General features: G+C 35.7%; 1 protein-coding gene and 1 long non-coding RNA gene across 3 annotated transcripts in view; one reads left to right on the plus strand and one right to left on the minus strand.

Moving 5' to 3' along the window:
* The window catches only part of PBX3 (PBX homeobox 3), a 218637-nt gene that overhangs the window by 75257 nt on the left and 125624 nt on the right, over nucleotides 1-17756 (plus strand). The gene's annotated exons all lie outside the window — the stretch shown is intronic.
* LOC122205622 overlaps nucleotides 1977-17756 on the minus strand; it is a 20429-nt gene continuing 4649 nt past the window's right edge. Inside the window, exon 3 of the long non-coding RNA XR_006196170.1 lies at nucleotides 1977-2258. This is a non-coding gene — a long non-coding RNA (uncharacterized LOC122205622). The remainder of the gene's footprint in view (nucleotides 2259-17756) is intronic.

The following is a 17756-nucleotide window of genomic DNA, read 5'->3' on the forward strand; positions in this document are numbered from 1 at the left end:
TAGTAATTGGTATTTTGGTTTTTTTGGACGCTCTGATTTGTTGTCCAGAGGACTTAAGTTATTAGTAAGCTGACAAGATAAACACAAAACTCATTTAGTTAAATGTACTTGTATCCATATATTTACTAGGCAATAATTTTGTTTTGACTTGCCAGATCTGATATATGTAACTGTACGGCCTAGACAAGTGTTCCATATTTCAGAGTAATTAATGGTTTATGTAGAAATGCTCCAACTATATTTTTATTTGTTGAACATAATTTATTAGGAATCAAAACCAGCATATTTAGGATTGGACCAAAATTCAGGTTGTTTTAAGGCGTGGCGTGTTGATATGCATGTCACAATAAAGATTTGTCATAACAGAACCCTACAAAAGGGGAGATGGGAATAAATACTTTACAGCTCTTCTGCTATCTGGCACCATTTTTTAATGTATTCTAAGCCTGTAATAAAATTTTACTGGTTGATCATTTAAATGCAAGGCTAGAAATAAATTTGATGATCCATCTGGAAAAATAAGATTGGTCAGTTTTTAAAACTACTCTTGACCTTTCAATTAGCATATCAAGTTATATCAGACCAAACATAGCAGCTTCAGGCTCTAGTTAAACAATTTATTTATTATAGAAAGTTATTGACCACAAGGTTCTCTCACATATTAAAAGTTTTGTAATGTATTCAGAATGTCTAATTTATTCAATTTATTAGGAAATCAAAAGGAACATAGAGTTCTAAACATCATTCTGACAGATTTGTTTGCCCTTATTTCTATTAAAAGTATTTCAAAACCTTTGATTTGATACTGAAAATCAGTATATATAAGTCACCTTCTTTGTTCTAGGATAAACAGAATGCATGCTTTCTGCAGTTCCCTTGATCAATGAGAAAATGCCTTATAGCAAAACCACATGGAGAGAATGTAGCTGTAGGTAATCCCCCGAGAGCGTTTTTGATTGGAGCTGGGAGTTTGGTATTGAAAGAAGAGGGAGACAGACAGGTTGTTTGAAAAAATTCCCATTAGACCAAATGCTTATGTTGGAGCGGTGCTACAACATTTTTCATGAAGAAAGTGCAACTTTATCAATTTTAAAGGTTAAAGGCTGTTTGTTGCGTGATTGTAATAATGTATTTCTGTTTTGGAATTTTTGTATACATCTTATTGCACTTCATTAGCCAGTAGACCAGAAATTTCATTTATTCACATGCCGCTTGCCAGTCCTTCTTTTCTAGGATTTTGTTGTGGAAATGCATTATTAAAAAATCTTTCATTTGGTTCTTAAAGTCATGGCAACTGCAGGACATTTTCTTTAGCTAATACACTCTTGTCAAGTTTACAGATGGCAAAAAGGGAGATAAACTTGATATGATTTCCAGTTATTGTGATATACGTACCATGTTCATGTTGATAATCTTTCAGGAATTCTGATATCGGTAATGAGTAATCTCAATGTTTACTTTGCTAATCAGGGGTTAAACTTCCGTACATATTCAAATTTTGGTGCAATTTAGTTCACATTCTCATTATGTGACATGAATATGTGCTTAATTTCGAGTATCTCAGCAATTTGCTTTGCAGTTTTCCTTTCAGCCAAACTGTTAGGATACTCAATATCTCAATGTCCCTTTCCTTAAATTTAAAAAAAACAACCAAGTACAAATATTTAGCATTTTCCTGAAAGAACAGAAGCAAAGTTATTGTTTTAAGAAGATTCTAGTTGTAGGGGCGCCTGGGTGGCTCAGTCGGTTAAGCGACCTACTTCGGCTCAAGTCATCATCTCAGGGTTTGTGAGTTCGAGCCCTGCATTGGGCTCTGTGCTGACAGCTCAGAGCCTGGAGCCTGCTTCAGATTCTGTGACTCCCTCTCTCTCTGCCCCTTCCCTGCTCATGCTCTTTTTCTCTCTCAAAAATAAATAAACATTAAAAAAAAATTTTTTTAAAGAAAAGAAGATTCTAATTGTAGAATGAAAGTGCCATGGTCTTTTGAAGATTAGCTTGGTCCCAGCACTGCTCTGTGGCAGTGGAGCCCCAAATGCCTGGCCAAGCATCCCTTACCGACATCTGGAACCAGTTGCAATACATCACTGTCAAAACTGCTTTCTATACGTATCTGCATTTACACATTAGTTACCCACGCAGCACTCATCAAAAAAGCTGAACAATCTTGACATGGTGTCCCTTGTGGAACTGCAAAGGTGAACCGAAGTTGGGAGGCAGTGTCTCGCGTCACTGTCTGCTGAGCTCTTACAACAGGAAGCCTGATTAAAAGTGAAAGGAAAAATTTATCAGTTGCCTCAGCTCTGTAGACTTCAGTATAATTTTTTATTTACAAAAGGGATTTTTTTGTATTATGTTAAAGCACATGTATTAAGAGCACCAAACTGATTTTATTTGTTTAGAAACAAGGAAAATATTTCTGATTTTTAGTTGATGAGTTGAAAAAAAGGTGGCTTTGTATGTTTCTTAGATTTGCTATTAGCTAAATATCTTCTAAGTATTGTTTTGAAAAAGCTTAAATTTAAAAATAGAACCATGAATTATAGATTAAATACTGATGACACTGTGTCACTTAAATTTAACTGAAGAATAGTATAAAATTTGAAACAGTTGATCTTTGCCATTATATTGGTAATAAAAATGTTTTTATTAATTTTCAAAAAGCTGAATAATAGAAAAGGAGAAGTAGTTATTTATAGATGTTCGAAATTGTATATTTGTGCTTTTGTGTTGTTGTTGTTGTTTTAGTTTTTATTTAAATTTCAGTTAACATGGAGTGTAATACTAATTTCAGGTGTACAATTTAGTGATTCAGCACTTAAGATACAACACCCAGTGCTCATCACAACGTGTATGTACCTTAATCTCCATTACCTATTTAACCCATCCCTTATCTGTGCTTTTGAAAAAGAAACACAAATTTTGACAAAAAATAAACATTGGATCTATTTTTATATATATATATATATATATATATAAACTATTCAGGATACTTTGCTAACATATACTCTGCAATAATACTAATCATAATCATAACCATTGCTGACATTTACTGGGCTTTTTAAAATGTGCTAGAAACATTCTGTGTACTTTATATGGATTATCTTATTCAAACTTAATAAATAAGGTTCTATATCCCCCATTTGATGGAAGGAGAGCCATGTTTAATGAAGTTAAATGATTTACCCAAATTCATACAATTAATAAACGATAGAACTAGGATTCAGTCCCTTAGCAGTCTGATTCTAGAGCTCATACCGTTCTTTTTGTTGTTGTTTTATTTTTGGGTTTTTTATCCATTGTTTTATATGTTTTACTTTTTATTATAAAAATTTCCAAGTATACAGGAGAGAGTACCATGAACCTTAATATAACCATCAACCAGACGTAACCACCGTCAGTATATTTGTTTCATATTTCCTCCCAACAACTTTTTCCCTGCTAAAATATTTTAAAGCAAATTCCAGACACCATGGTATTTCATCTCTAAATACTTAAATTCTCTCTTAAAGAAGGTATTTTCTTCCTTACGTAAACTACAGTGGCACTATCACACCTCACAAAATTAACAAGAGGTCTTCAATTAACAAGACTTTCTAAATACCCTCTAATATCCTGATTTCCTGATTGTCTAACATAAGTCTTTTTACAGTTGGATTGTTTGGATCAGCATGTAAAAATGTCCATTTACTATATTTGATTGTTATGGTATTAGCTATCTTTTAAATTAGAACAGATAGGGTCCCCCGGTGGTTCATTCGATTAAGTGTTGGACCCTTGATTTCTGCCCAGGTCATGATCTTGTGGTTCATGGGTTCGAGCCTCATGTCGGGCTCTGCGCTGTCAGAGAGAGATTTCTCTCTCCCCTTTCTCTCTGCCCCTTCCCCTGCTTGCGCGCTCTCTCTCTCTCTCAAAATAAATATATATTAAAAAAATAAATTAGAACAGGTGGACGCCCCCCACCACCATTCTTTTCCATATACCGTTGACTTGTTAAAGAAACCAGAGTGGTTACCCTTGTAGAATACCTCACGTTCTGGAGTTCGCTGATTACTTCCTTGTGGCATTAATTTATGTCTCTATTCCATGAATAGATCTAGAAGCTTGATTAGACTCATATTGTATCACATCAGTCATAAAGTTTGGTTGTCTTACTTTTTGTAATACTAAGATTGATCAGTGGATTCCATAGTGCTGGCCTGATCCTTCACTGTAAAGTTCCTTATTCATCTTCTAATGGTTTTACCATGCATGGATGATCAGTGCTTGAATTACTGAATTTCTTAGGGGTTGAGAATGGTAATTTCCAATTATTTTATTCCTTCTTCATTTATTAGCCAGAATTCTTTAAAAGAGCTTTACTTGCTCCACTAAGGCTATTTGGTTATCCTGAAATATAATTCATACCAGAAAGGCAGTATAAAATGCTTACTTCTTTCTCTTTGATTATCTATTTCCAGAGTAATGAGGTAGTGCCTTAGTATCTTCCAGTGGTATGTAAGTTTTTTGGTGTATTTCTTTCATTCTTTCTTCTGTTTTCCCTCTTTTTATTTTTTAGTAGGTATTATGAAGTCTTGGCTTTAAGTATCTCAGTGTGTTTTAATCAGTTGCAGGCACTGTACTTTTTTTAATTGAAGTATTGAGACGGTCACATTAGTTTCAAGTGTGCAACATAGTGATTCAACAAGTTTATCCATTTTGCTGTGCTCACCACAAATGTAGCTGCCATGGGCATTATACTTTTTGATGCTGAAATTGTCCCACATTTATCCAGTGGAAGCCCTTTCTAGATGGCTTGTATGTCCTTTTGACAAGACTCCATTATTAGCTTTCATAGCTTTCTACTTTCTGGTGCAACAAAATATGCCAGGCTCATCTTGAATATTCTTTGCATTAGACCTGGTATCTGTCATTTCTCCGGAGTCATCGTTCTTTGTATTGAGAAATGATATACAGTTACCACAGTATGGGTACATATAGAAATTGAATTGTTTGCTTTTAGGAAAAAGGAAGGGAAAAGACATGAGTTCACACTGATAATTCTAATTCAAATTTAAGATTATAGGGGCTTTTTTTACTTAACTTCTTTGGTCTTACACTTGTATCTCCTTTATTCTAAAAATTGGATTCCTAGCCAAAGTAACATAATTACTTATTTTCTGTATCTTATGTTATGTTTATAACGGTTTCAAAATAACAATGGACTATTGAATGAAGTTAAAGTCTTCCTTGGACTTTCGGGGGAAGGTCCCCTCATTATATCTCCCTAGGATGTACAAACAGACCACTGTGTGTGTGTGTGTGTGTGTGTGTGTGTGTGTGTAATTTTTTTTTTTTTTTTTTTTTTTTTTTTAAGTAATTTCTACGTCCAACGTGGGGCTTGAATTCATGACCTGGAGATCAGGAGTCACATGTTCTACCCACTGCCAGCCAGGCATCCCCCGCTGTTTTGAGGTCAGACCGATAGGCTGTTACATCATTTATTATATTAGTCTTCAGTTTTTAAGATGGTTCTCTCCCATGACTTGGAGCCTGTATGGACTCCTTCCAGCGTTAGTAGTTGGTTTCAGCTTCGTTTGTCTGGGATCCCACATAACATTGGTCCCTTTCTCTCTGGAGTGACTTTTTGTTGATGAGGTCTGGGTTCCATGTCTACAGCCCCTTTTATACTAATTGTTGTCATCACCACTTGCTGCTATTGGATGTTTTTTGGCCATACCTGTCTGTATTCTAGGGTTTAGGGGGATTCCTTTAAACCTACTTTTGTAGAAGATGTCTTTTTCCCGAGTGCTCTCTCTTGTTCTGATGGTGAAATTTGGTGAGATTTTAAAAAATATGTACACTGTTGTGTTCTCATTTCAGGGTGTGTGTAATCTTAACCACTGTATGACACTGCTCTGTGATGCTGTTGTATGCAACTTGGTTTAAGAAGGGTTTCTTTTGAGCTTTATCCTTGGGTGCAAATTATCGAGGTATGATTAGGAAGAAGAGCGAATAGGGAGAAGAAATCAGTATTTACTCTAGTAAGTTCCTGCAATATCCCAAGAATGTGCTGGCAATGAAAAAAATACTACATTTTATTGCTGAATCCTCATGATACCGCCATGAATTTGTATTATCTTAATTTTATAGATCAGAAAATTGAGGATTAGCAAAATTAAGCAATTTACCTAAGGTTGCATGGCTAATAAGTGAAGGTTCTGGATTCAAATGTATCTGTATCTGGCTCCAGAGCCTGTGCCTTTCCTATTTACACTATACTTAACTTTCTAGAAACTTTGTGTAACATGGCTCTCAAAGGTAGCTTGCAGAGTTATTTAAACCAAAAGGTTTTAGTTTGGGGCAAAAAACACAAATCAACTTTGTGTAAACTCAGGTTAATTCTCTTAAGACATTTGCACTGATTGTGGGATATCTGCAAAGATTCTTAACGTTTTTGAAAAACGCTAGCTTAAAAGGTTGAGAAGGATATTTAAATGGTGTCTTTTCTTTGGTTCTTTATTAAAGATGAAGGAAGTAGAACATGTGCTACCATAAAATATATGTGGCTTCCAAATTCTTAGGAAAGTGCCAGAATGGTGTTGCATAATAGAATGCTGTTCTACCCACTGAGCTCCTTATCAGTGTTGTAACTCATAAGTGAAACTCACTTTTCCTGATGTCCTCCCCTGTCTTAACATTTTGTCAAGAAGCACTGTTAGGCCCACAGAGTCGTGCTTTGTAGAGAACTGGGTTCACGTTTGCTGCAGATGAGGTTTGTAAGGAGAGCTTTGGACAAAAGAAAATAGGGGAAATGTTTTCCAGTTCTAGATCAAATTCTGTTTTTAGAGAAGAAAAGAAAAATTGGGCTGTCTAGGAACAGATAATCTTTTTAGGCACCAGAATGATTTTAGCACTTTAAAAAGAAATTTTTTTTCTTCCCTTTCTCCCCCCATTCTTTTGGTCCCTTTTTCACCTATCATTTCCAGCAAAATGGTACTGATGTCTCCATTCCTTGGGTGTTAAGAATCAGAATGCAGTTTATCTTTTGTTCAGTTTAACTTTTTAAAAATAACAGCTCTTTTGAAATAGAATTCATGTATCATACAGTTCACTCAAAGTGGACAATTCTTTTCTTTTTTTTTTTTTTTGTAGCATATTCACTGAATTTTTCAACCATCACAACAATCAATTTTAGAACATTTTCATCACCTCCCAGACAAAGCCTCGTACCCATTTCCTCCTAATCCTCCCCACCCCCAGCCTAGGCAACCACTACTCTACTTTCTGTCTCTATAGTTTTGCCTATTCTTGACATTTTATTTTTTTTTTTAATAATTTTTTTAAGTTATTTATTTTGAGAGAGAGTTTGCAAACAGGACGGGCAGAGAGAGAGAGAATCCCAAGCAGGCTCTGTGCTGTCAGTGCATAGCCTGATGTGGGGCTTGATTTCTGGAACCACGAGATCATGACTTGAGGCAAAACCAAGAGCCACAGGCTTAACTGACTGAGCTACCCAGGTGCCCCTATTCTTGACATTTTATTTTATTTTTATTATTTTTTTTAATGTTTATTATTTTTGAGAGAGAGACACACAGAGAGAGAGAGAGAGAGCAATCAGGGAAGGGGTAGGGAGAGGGAGACACAGAATCGGAAGCAGGCTTCAGGCTCTGAGGGCTGAGCACAGAGCCTGACGCAGGGCTCGAACTCAAAGACTAGGACATCATGACCTGAGCCGAAGTCGGTGACCTAACCAACTGAGCCATCCAGACTCCCCTATTTTTGACCTTTAAAATCAGTGGAGTCATACAATATAGGGTCTTTTATGATTGGCTTAGCATTCTGTTTTCAAAGTTCTTCCATATTGTAGCATGTATCAACATTTCATTTCTTTTTATTGCAGAATAAATGTCCATTGAATGGATATTTTATTTATTTATCCATTTATCAGTTGATGGATATTTGGGTTGTTTTAGTTTTTCGGCGATTATGAATAATGCTGCTGTGAACATTGTGTGCAAGTTTTTGTGTGGTCATACACTGCCATTGTTCTTGGGTATATACCGTGGAGTGGAATTACTGCATCACGTGGTGACTCTGTTCAACCTTAGAGGAGCTGCCAGACTTTTTTCCAAAATGGCTGCACCATTTTGTATTCCCATCTGCACTGCATGAGGTTCCAATTTTAGTTTAACTTTTAATAGTGTTATCAGTCAGATACATTCTGCTTGCTTTCTCTGACCCAGAGATTCTTCTCGGTACTAGGAATACAGCAGTGAACGTGGCTGACAAGTGTGCAGCCTTCAAAGACCATACAATTAAGTGCAGACAGACAGCTAATAAATAAGTCAATAAATAGAATAATTTAAGAGCATGATAAATGTTATGAATTATTGTAGGATGAGACTTCAGAAAGAGTAGTTGTGAAAGTTTCCATGACAGAAGAAAATATGTGAACCAAGACTCTCCCTGGAGAGGGAACAAGGGATGCATAAACTCCATTAAGTGTCACCTTTCACAGATTTATTTTTTAATGTTTATTTTATTTATTTTGAGAGAGAGAGTGAGTGGGTAGGGGCAGAGAGAGAGGCAGAGAATCCCAAGCAGGCTCTTCGCTGACAGTGGGTGGGTGGGGGACCCAACGTGGAGCTCGAACTCACGAACTGTGAGATCATGACTTGAGCTGAAATCAAGAGTCGGCAGCTTAATGGACTGAGCCACCCAGGCGCCCCATCTTTTCACAAGTCTTTAAAGTGATAATGCTCATGTGATACTGGCTAAGATTTATAACAGACCACTTGTTTTTACCTTTTTGTGATCTATTTATATCCTTTGCTTGCTTTTTTATTAGTTTGGCTTTTCTTATTGATTGATAACAGTTCTGCATATTTTGGATTCTAATCCAATAAAATGTAGATAAAATATATGCAAAGACAATTAACAGAAAAGTCAATACGAATCACTTTTTTTTTTTAAGTAATATCTGTGCCCAACATAGGGCTTGAACTCACAACCCTGAGATCAAGAGTCACATGCTTTACCGACTGAACCAGCAGGCACTCCAATACAACAACTCTTTTTTTTTTTTTTAATGCTTATTTTGAGAGACAGAGAGAGAGAGAGAGAGAGAGTTAGCAGGGGAGGGGCAGAGAGATAGGGAAACAAAGAATCTGAAGCAGGCTCCAGGTTCCAAGCTGCCAGCACGGAGCCCTACACAGGGCTCGAACCCACAAACCCTGAGATCATGACCCTGAGCTGAAGTCAGACGCTTAACCAACTGAGCCACCGAGGTGCCCCCAATAACTCTTTAAACATGCAAATAAAATTGCCTATCCTCATTCAAAATTAGAAAAAGAAATAACCACTTATCAAGCATTATTATGTGCCAAACACACAGTTCTAAGCACCTTGTATGTATTAACTCATATAATTTTCACAAGAACATTTGAAATTGAAGTATTATCCCCATTTGACTTATGAGGAAGTGGAGGCTCAGAGGTTAAATTAGCTGTCCGTGGTTGCACAGTGAATGCAGAGCCAGCTGGGCGGCAGAATCCCAGAACCCACCTTCTTGATCACTGCTTTCCACTGACTTTCAAGAGTCAAAACATGGTAAAACTGCACCAAGCTACCATTTTTCGTCTAGCAGATTGGCAGAGATTAAAAAGTATGCTAAAAGTGTGATGGAGACGGGTGTGTAGAGAGGCACTTTTAAAATTGCTTGGTGTAAATGCAAATTGATATAACCTTCTTTGGAGGGCAATTTGGCAATATCTAGCAGAAGTTTAAGAGTACATAATCTTTTGACCCAGTAATTGCGATTCTTGGAAGTTAGCCTCCATATATATTTGTATGTAAGAAATCTTGTATGTATTCAAAGATAAGTCTAGCATTTGTTAAAATAGTATAAGCTTGGAAACAATTTAAATGTTCATTAGTAGGAGACTAGTTAAATAAGTTATGTTACTCCTATTCAGTGTAATACTGTAACCCATAAAATAGAATGATGAAGCTCTTGATGTATTCATTATGCACTAATATAAGACCAGTTTCCAAGATATGTCAAATAAAAAAATTAAGGTACAGAACAGTGTGTATATGCATTAAATATATCTATATCTAATAAAGGAAAAGTAACAGAAATACATACTTATTTTGTGTGCGTGTATATCTATCTATCTATCTATCTATCTATCTATCTATCTATCTATCTATTTCCAGGCACACAGAAGAAACATATGACATTTGCCTCTGGAGGAGAACAAGGGGTTTGCATTCAGGAATAGGAAAACAACTTTAAAATGTTGTACTTTTTGCATTTTGAACAATGTGACCTTACATTAAAAATGTTAAAAAGAAAATATGCTTCAAAAGGAATCTAGATGGTATAATTAAGGTTGATAAAGAGCTATTTTGATCTATTCTGCAGTTTCTTTTTCCAAATAGTGGTCTCAAGAACGTTCACAATGTTGGTTGGTTTTCCCAAAAGGTGGCCTAAAAGATGAATCCTTGGTTGGCGTTGTCCTGTTGAAGCCGTAGATGGAAACATGTTAATAGCAGAGCCAATGCCATGTATTTGGCACTCTGAGAAAAAAGACTTCCCATCCTTTCTTTCTTTTCTCTTCCTTTTCTCTTCCAAGCAATTGGTTCTTGTTCTCACAATGTTAAAGAAACTTTTGCAATCCATATGAACAATCGCTACACTAAGCTACAAACCACCTCTAAATTTGTAGTGCTCAGCTTGTAGCTCCTTAGTATCATCAGAAACTCCACACATATTTGGGTAGACAGAAGATTTGGGTTACAAATGGGAAGTAATAGGAAGATATACATTGCAGGAATATGAAGAATCTCCTATCAAATTACACTCTTAGTATATAACCAAGTTATCTATATAAATATAATTAAGTCTGTTGTTTGCTAGTGTTACAACTTGATGTTCTTTGTTCTTCATAAGATTAAATTGGACTCTGCTAGTGTCAAGTGACAAAAATACATATGCATAACACTAGCTGTTTGTGCTAAAGCACAAAATATTTGGAGAGAACAAAGGCTAGTAATGGTGGCTGGTACTGTATTGTCGAGACTTGAAATGTATGGTACTAATCTAAGAAGGTTTGATGGACTGAAGAGAACAAAGTAGAATTTTGAAGGTGGGGAGGATGTATTTTTATTTTTTATTATTTTATTTTATTTTATTTTGGAGAGTGTTAGAGTTTCCAGCGAAGTCCTATATAAGGGATGAGAAATTTTTGCAAAGGTAGAAGAAAACAGGAAGCCAACGAGGTAAGATGGAGATTTTTTGTGGCGCTTAACTCCCATGAGAGAAGAATGGTTCACATGACGAGCTTTGGAGTCGTAGAGGCCTGGATTTGGGTCCCAGTTTCATTCCTTCCCAGCTAGGTTGCCTTGAAGAAGTAACTTAATAACCATTCCTTGCTACCTTTTAAATTCTAAAATGGAATTAAATAGAGTGCTTAACCTCAGGGGTAGTTGTGAGGATTAAATGGAATCGTGCATGAAGGCATATTGCCAAGTGCCTTGTACATAGTAGGTATTCATTATGTGTAGTATAGATGTATGTTACTACTATTAATGGTAATTTTGAGCTAAGAATCAAGTGACTCTTATTCATTGTCATAGGTTTGAAGAATCAACAGGCAACATAATATGTAAAGAGAAATATACTCAGAAGATCTATCACTTTGTACAAGTCTATAAATTGAATAAATTAATGTCTTTTTTATTGCAATTCAATTAGAATGAGGTTTAAAAGACAGAGGAAGGACAAAAGAATAGCCTTGTAATAAAAATACTTTCTCTTTGCCTTTCACTCACTTAATGCATGTAACCTACTTCACCTTTAACTTCAGTGAGATTGAATGGGATAATGAGAGAACACATAGGAGTTCTTGAGATATAATAGATGCTCAATAAATGCTAATTTTATTCATATAATTCTTTATCTTCTCTTGCCAAAGGATGAAATGGAAAATAATTCTTGAGAAACAGGATTCTATGAAATGAAGGATAAATGGAAAGGTTGAAGGTAGAGGCAAGCATTGATTACTGGGTAGTTAGATTGTGAACTCCAGTTGTGTTGGATGAACAGATGTAACTCCTTATACAATAAAAGTTAGCAAGATTTAACATGAACAGACAGAGGGAGAAAAGCCAAAGATTTACGGGGAGATTAAAAGCTTGGAAGCCAGAGAGCATATCAGTCCTGCTGACTCTGATAGGAGAGTTAGGGAAGATGTTTTAGATATGTTTGGTTTTGGGTGGCGGCATAACATCCAAGTATATACATTGTGTGGACAAGAAATGAAAGACTGGAGAAAGGGTAAGCGAAAGGGGTATTGTTGGTATATGATTTTTAAACATTCCAAAATTGTCTTTTCAGTGACCTTCCTGCTTATGGAATTGAGATAATGAACTCCTGACAACTAATACATTTATACTCCATTTAGAAGTATTTTGCTGGCTTAAATTTCTTAGCGTAAAGCAAAAGCTCTAAGAGACCAATACAACGTTCTGTTATCTGTCAATCTTGAGATGCTCATTTCTGGGCTACAGGGAGCACTTTGGACAGTGGGCCATTCAGATGCCTCTTTGTAAATATGGGTGTTGGCAGAGGGTTTGTTTTTATGCTTCTTGTGTTCACAGACCTGTCCTTTGACTTTTTATCTTAACTAGTAAGGAAGATAATGAAGGTAAATAATTGTGACTTTGTTTAATGTTACGCTGCTATGTAAAATGTCCTCCAGAAAATTTTTCTGTAGATAGATAGAAATAACTTTGGAATAAAGAAGGAATTTTTCCAGGATGGAGTTTTCTTCTAAAGCACTGGAAGTGTGTCCATTTTGTTTTAGAGACCACTTAACAATGCAATTGTTTAATAATGTTCTTCTAATCATATGCAAATAATGCTATTCTCTGTACACATCGGTTTTTTAGCCGTTGTTTCTTATAGGGAATGTGTAACAATAGGTTAACTTCTTTTTTCTAGCCTTTTCTGCTTAGCTTTTATGTTATTACTTATATATGCTTTAGGGGCTTATTAGTGACCCCTAACACACATTCCATCCCTTAGCGAGAGCTAAACTTCAAAGTAAATTTTTCTCCTTTCCTTTGAAGAATTGGCCATTTTTCTTCCCTAACTCCTTGATCGTATTGGTACATTGACTATAATTTTATAACAGTTAGTGTACTCTATCTTTCTACATCAAGAAAATTTTTATTTGAAAAACTTAGTTTTAAAATATGCTAAATAGCCTTTTGGGGATATCATGTGTATGTGTGGGGTAAAGGACAAGGACTGGAAATATTTATATTATAAGATTATTTCTTTACCCTTACTCTTTCTTTCGAATCTCTTTCTAATTAAATTGTCACAAAAGAACATTGTAACGGGAGTTGAGGTAACAATTTGAACCTAAAAGGGTACCTTCTTTGTGGAAATTATTTGCTTGTTTGATTTTAAGTTGTTCAATTTGTTACTGTTATCGTCTGCCATAGAGCCTCACATTTTTTGGTTTCTGTTGACCAAGTAGCATCTAAGTATGTCATTGTTGAGAAATTATTTCATTATTATGTACTAACATTAGGACCCACCATATATACTAGGGATCGTGATAGGCTCTTTACATGCATCAACTCTGATTTGTTTGATTATTCCTCTTTTTCAGGTGAGGAAACTAATATTTAGGGAGGTTTAATAAATTGACCAAGACCACCTAGTAGTAGAGCTTGGATTTGCTCCCAAGTCTATCCAAATTTTCAGCCCATAGCCTTAGATCCTAAACCATTTGAATAATTAGATGACCATAATTAAATTTATTCTCATTGTTGAAAACTCAGATATTTTGTGGCAGTGTTTTTAAGATCAGACTTGGCTAATGCTTGTTTCTGGGGGATAGGAGAAATGTAGATTATTCTTCTGTCTGTGTTAATCTAGCACCCCCTAGTTACTGTGTTTTTTTGCCTTGGACTTGTGATATGGTAGGCACCAGAGAAATGCATGGCTGGATTTTTATGTACGTAACTGTTGCAACAGGACATTTATAACCACTCTGCTTTTCCTCCTCTTTGCTATTTCATCCCCAGAGTGTTGTCTTACCTCCGTTTGTTCAGTGACAGAGAAGAAAGAAAAGAGTGAAGTCTCTGGAGTATAGCTCTACTGTTGTATGAATTGTTTGGTGTTGAACTTGCAGTGCCTATAGTACAGCAAGCTTTTGTTCAGAATGCTGTTGGGTGGGCAGCGCTTGCTTCCTTTACTGTAGGCAGAATTGATTGTCTTGGTTAGAGAATCAAGGGAGATTAAGTTGATTTCTTAACTGTTCTGGATGTTGGAGTTAATTTTAAAAGAATGTTGTAGTAAACTGTGGCATTGGTTTAGTGTGAGACAATTTAAATGGGTAGAAATATTTCGATCTGAGTACGTTTGTGTTTTAGTGAAGTTTTTAACGCACTGTTAACAAGAAGCTAGATGCAAAATTTAAAGACAGTGCCCTATCTGAAATATGAAATGATTTTATGAGAGATTTATAATTCAGAAAGCATGTATTTTCTTATATTGTATCTAAGCTCTAATTTTGAAGGCTTTAATTTATATATATACATGTATATATATATATATTTTTTTTTTTTTTTTTGATGAAGTGTCAATTTATCTTCTGCCTTCAGATGATAAAGTAACTGACCTCCTTAAGATGGGGTTAGAAATATAAGCTGTTTTTTAAAGCAAAAAGTTGCTTCTGTGAGTTTTTCCTTGTACTGGCTCTTCTCTTTCAGGCCATCTTACTGAAGCTAAACATCAGTTCAGTTGACAACTTTACTCAATTCTAGGCAACAGTGGCCATGCTCTGGCCTGCAGAGACAGTGAATCCATTCTGGCTCTGACACCCAATTTTATTGTAAAACACATTCATGTTGACATCATATCAGTTTTCTGAACTATTACATGCATAAAAGAATTCACCCCTCTCCATTCAGTCTTTCTCAGCCTTCCAGTAAGGAGAAATTTACACACCCAATGTTTTCATTTTGCATTTAATGTGGTCTAGTCCAGAAAATAGCAGCTTCAGTTTTTTTTAAAAAATGTTTTTTTGAAGGCACTTAGCAGAGAGTATTAGCTTAATGGTGTTCATTGATAGGAGATGGCTAAAGAGAAATGCACAAGGCAATTTTTAGGCCAGAGCCCTTGAAGTTTAGGGTAAAACAGGTCAATATTGACCCAAGATTATGGGGATTAGTTGCCAGAGTTCCTATGCATGCAGCTTCCATTTGAAAGCTTCCTTGCCATGCCTCATTCATGCCCAATTTTGTGGGCTTTGCCTCCTTTTGGCCCTTTTTATTATTTTGTTTTCTAAAGGTCTTTTTTAATTGCTGATTTTTTTGTTTGGTTTATTTCTATTGGAGCTTGCAAGTCTTGCATTTAGAATGTTTCACATATGATCCAAATCTTCATCAGTTTATGGAGGGAAAAGTACCCTTTCTTATGTACGAAATTCAGCCCTTCAATTTTAATGTCAATTCTATCTTTGTGCTGAGTTTTACTGAAGCTGTCCTTGGCTTTCATGTTAAAGGAATGTCACCTTTTCACTTTTAATGGTGCTTGATTGACTTGTCTGATTTCCTGATCTTGAAATATTAAGATATTTCCTTTTCCTTTTTCTGTCTTTGGTGAATATGGGCTTCCCTAAAATATCCACAAGCCTCACTGAAGGGATTTAATAAGGTTTTCCTTGTTATTTGGTCCTACTGTTCTGAGACTGTCCATTGGGAATTTCATTTACTCGTAAGAGACTGAACATTCTAACATGGAGTGATTGCAAATTTTGTTTATAAACTAATATCATAAATGTCTCCATGTGATTACCTAAATATGTGTGTGTAATTTCCATAAGATTTTAAAAGGAGCGGTCTCAAGCCTTTAGATGTATATGTTAATTAATTCTTACCTATATTGTTTTGGATCTGGTGTGATATTGGGGGGCACATGGAGAATTTTAAAAAGACTTTTTCTATTATTCGTATTTCCTAAACATTATGGGCAGAATAAGGTTGGAATAGAGAGAGAAAATTGCAAACATGCCCTGACTTTCCACTGGCTGGATGCACATTATCTTTATCTTTATTTATTAATAAAAGACGGAATGCCTTGGAAAACAAAAGGTTTTAATGGCCGGTGCTTGGTATCCTTGACAACAGTCCCGAAAGAATATTACATTAGGGCACCAGAGAACTTTTAAAAATAAGTAATGGAATTCCGTCTCTGTTATGCTTTTAGTAGTCATTTCGGCCATGGTGCAGCGAGGTCATAAGCTGAGCTCAGTGAAGGGAGCCAGAACATGAAATGATGCCGAGAGAGCGTCTGGGAGATGAGAGGTACAGAATTACACGCGAAAGTGCAGGCCTGCTGAGGCAATTACAGCTTAATGGGGTCATTTGGAAGGCAATTGCCAGGGGTTAATGTAGTATGGAGAGATGAGGTGAGATTGAAGTGAAATTTGGGGCTGGAAATGTGTTAAGATGAAAGATCAGAGAGCAGCAAAATCTGCAGTGGTGAAGGTTTATAACATGCAAAGATTTGAGAAAAGGTAAAAAAATAGTGCCCGGATGTTTAAAAAAATGTATTAAATAAAAGTAAGTGACAGTACATTCTAGAAAATGCAATTTCTACATAAAAACATCTTTTTTTTTTTCTAAAAAAGGTTTTCAGTTAGGAAAAAATACATTAAATATAACATAAAGAGTCCATTTTTAAAGAAGTTTTCTGTTGTAATTTAGATTTCTTTTTTTTCACCTTCATATCTTAGGTCACATTGAACTTGAGGAATATTAACACTGGCAACAAGCTTTATAAGTGACTGTTTTACCTACCAGAACATCAGCTTTTAAAAAAAACTCTTTGTGTTTAAAAACAAAAAAATCAGGAAAAAGTCCTGGTATACATATTTTGATATATTTATAATGGATTCATCACATTATCTTCTCAGGCATTAAAATATACTATATAGAATGTCAAAATATTACCAGAATGTAAGCTAGCATTCTTTGAGTGGGTATTTTGGTTCTGAAAAGTATGCTTAAATATTACAGGTGTTTAAATTAAAAATGTCAAACCATGAAGGCATAATGGAAGTAATCATTTTTACATAGTTTTAAGCAGTACAGGGTTTGAAAAAGCTTTGCATGCCAGACTATTATTGTGAATGAGTGGAGTTCATAAGAATTCAAAGGACAAAAGAGATCATTATGCTTTGTTACCTCAGCTAGTTCATTACCTTAATTGCTGAGCGTAATCCAGTGTTGGAAGAAAACTCTAGGGCTTTAAGAAGACCAACACCGGCACCTTATGGCACAGAAAATGGAAACCCTTTCCTGTACCATTGCTACTCCAGGAACACTAAACCTTGATCAAAGGCTGAACTTTTCTTAAGGTCGGCCGTGTGAACATCCCCTGGAGCTGTACCATTCGCTGAACCGTAATGAAGTTTAGTGGGTTCAGCACCATTTCTCTCTGACTGTGACCGTCCTGGATCACTGGCTAGCAATAGCATATTATCAGCCTTTCAGATAGGTGAGGTTTAAACATGGTTATGGTTAGTAGTATAATATGCTTAAAACAAAACAAAACTGCTTCTTGCATATTCTAGGAATTGAAGAAGCTACTTATTATTATGTAACTAATTCAGTCAGGAAGCAGGAGGTGGTGGATTTTATTTCAGTTCCTTTGAAGGGACTGCTTGTTATGCCCTCTGTACCTAAATCTTGCA

The sequence above is a fragment of the Panthera leo genome, chromosome D4, assembly GCF_018350215.1.
Source record: "Panthera leo isolate Ple1 chromosome D4, P.leo_Ple1_pat1.1, whole genome shotgun sequence".
NCBI classification, from domain to species: domain Eukaryota; kingdom Metazoa; phylum Chordata; class Mammalia; order Carnivora; family Felidae; genus Panthera; species Panthera leo.